At 53.0% G+C, this 2500-nt stretch overlaps 1 long non-coding RNA gene across 1 annotated transcript in view; it reads right to left on the reverse strand.

Moving 5' to 3' along the window:
* The window catches only part of LOC118493188, a 7426-nt gene that overhangs the window by 2837 nt on the left and 2089 nt on the right, over positions 1-2500 (reverse strand). The gene's annotated exons all lie outside the window — the stretch shown is intronic.

Consider the following 2500-nt stretch of genomic DNA (forward strand, 5'->3'; position numbering starts at 1 on the left):
TCCTCCTCATCCTCCTCTCTCTCCTCCTCTCTCTCTCCTCCTCATCCTCCTCTCTCTCCTCCTCTCTCTCTCCTCCTCATCCTCCTCTCTCCTCCTCATCTCTCCCTCTCCTCATCTCTCGCTCTCCTCCTCTCTCCCCTCCTCATCTCTCCCTCTCCTCCTCCTCCTCTCTCTCTCCTCCTCATCCTCCTCTCTCCTCTCTCTCCTCCTCATCTCTCTTCTCCTCATCTCTCCCTCTCCTCCTCTCTCCCCTCCTCATCTCTCCCTCTCCTCTCTCCTCATCTCTCCCTCTCCTCCTCTCTCCCCTCCTCATCTCTCCCTCTCCTCCTCCTCTATCCCTCTCCTACTCATCTCTCCCTCTCCTCCTCCTCCTCTCTCCTCATCCTCATCTCTCCCTCTCTTCCTCTCTCACTCTCTCCTCCTCCTCTCTCCTCCTCATCTCTCCCTCTCCTCCTCCTCTCTCCCTCTCCTCCTCCTCCTCTCTCCTCCTCATCTCTCCCTCTCCTCCTCTCTCCTCCTCATCTCTCCCTCTCTCTCCTCCTCTCTCTCTCCTCCTCATCCTCCTCTCTCTCCTCCTCTCTCTCTCCTCCACATCCTCCTCTCTCCTCCTCATCTCTCCCTCTCCTCATCTCTCGCTCTCCTCCTCTCTCCCCTCCTCATCTCTCCCTCTCCTCCTCCTCCTCTCTCTCTCCTCCTCATCCTCCTCTCTCCTCTCTCTCCTCCTCATCTCTCTTCTCCTCATCTCTCCCTCTCCTCCTCTCTCCCCTCCTCATCTCTCCCTCTCCTCTCTCCTCATCTCTCCCTCTCCTCCTCTCTCCCCTCCTCATCTCTCCCTCTCCTCCTCCTCTATCCCTCTCCTACTCATCTCTCCCTCTCCTCCTCCTCCTCTCTCCTCATCCTCATCTCTCCCTCTCTTCCTCTCTCACTCTCTCCTCCTCCTCTCTCCTCCTCATCTCTCCCTCTCCTCCTCCTCTCTCCCTCTCCTCCTCCTCCTCTCTCCTCCTCATCTCTCCCTCTCCTCCTCTCTCCTCCTCATCTCTCCCTCTCCTCCTCACCTCTCCCTCTCCTCCTCCTCCTCTCTCCTACTCATCTCTCCCTCTCCTCCTCCTCCTCATCCTCATCTCTCCCTCTCTCCCCTCCTCATCTCTCCCTCTCCTCCTCCTCTCTCCCTCTCCTCCTCCTTGTCTCATATATTTTGTTACTTTTATCGAGAAATAAATACTTTTAAATCCAAAAACATTGTTCTTGTGACTTAACAATACGTCTGAAGTAACTTGTAAGACGTGCTTGAAGGTAGCACCGGATAATCTCTGTTTACTGTTGCAAGGCAACCGCGTGCATGTCGCTCTCTTTTGTAGCTAATGTGACTGTAGGGTTAAACGTGAATTATACTAGACGCATCCAAGGTGGCGCGATTTATGGCGTGCAAGCAGAGGTCGCGCACGGCTCTTTTTTTTTCAGTGGCGCGCGACAAAGCGGAAACGGGAGGCCTGAACGGGTTCGCCGACAACGTGATGCCAGGACTCTCACAGTGACTGCAGCTCTCTCTGGTAAACTTACTGGGTTAAGATGAGTTCTTTAATGGCGAATGAAAGGCTTGATCTGACGAAGTAGGTCATCCAATCAAATCAAAGCATTGACGGCAATGCTGCTGCCAGTTCTGCCGTTGTTTACCTTTCTTCTTTTTCTTCTAGTCCGTAGAAAGAGCAACGTCTGTAGCCTTTGCTCATTAGCGCCACCTCTGTTCAGGAGAAGACTGCAGCTAGTGTCGCGAGCACCAGCGCGGGTATAAACAGTCACGCCGATCCCATGACGTCACATTTGTACGCGCCAGCTGGGCTGCGTCCAGTATATAACCGGCAATTTCCACAGGATGCGGTACGTCTGCGGACCGACCCCGCTGCGTGTCGGCTGCGTGCTCCGCCGTCCTTCAACACCCACCAGGTCTGGATTTGTTGCGGCACGGCTGCAGCCATGACTGACAGCTGTAGTCACGAGGACCCACGAGATCTCACGATTTCACGTAGAATAGAACCACAAAACCACCACCAGTTAGTTTCCATCCAGAGGAGTAGAGGGGGAACTACTCTGAGCTGTGTTTTCAAGGTGTAGTGCAGGGAGATATGATCCGCCGTGAGCACGCTGGATTTTATTTTGAAAATTAACCAGATTTTTATTTTGTTTCTGTGCTCGACTTCCTGTCCTGCACTATCTGCCGTGTGCTGAATTGCTGCAGAGCTCTCCGGCGTCCGGCAACAATAGAAGTTCTGGTATCTGCTCCGGAGGGCTGGGACCGCCGGAGCTGGGACGGAGTCGGGACGCAGACGTTCTGCAGTCAGTGGAAATTGCCGGTAACAGCCTTTACTTTGAAGCAGAAAGAAGACAGACAGGAAACCATTTATCTCTAATCCATCACCCAGAAATAAAATAAAAACCAGTTCCAGTGGATGATTAAGATCAAAAGAAAAAGAGGAATTTTCTGTTCTGAGATGAAAAGCAC

Source organism: Sander lucioperca, chromosome 15 (assembly GCF_008315115.2).
Source record: "Sander lucioperca isolate FBNREF2018 chromosome 15, SLUC_FBN_1.2, whole genome shotgun sequence".
NCBI lineage: Eukaryota > Metazoa > Chordata > Actinopteri > Perciformes > Percidae > Sander > Sander lucioperca.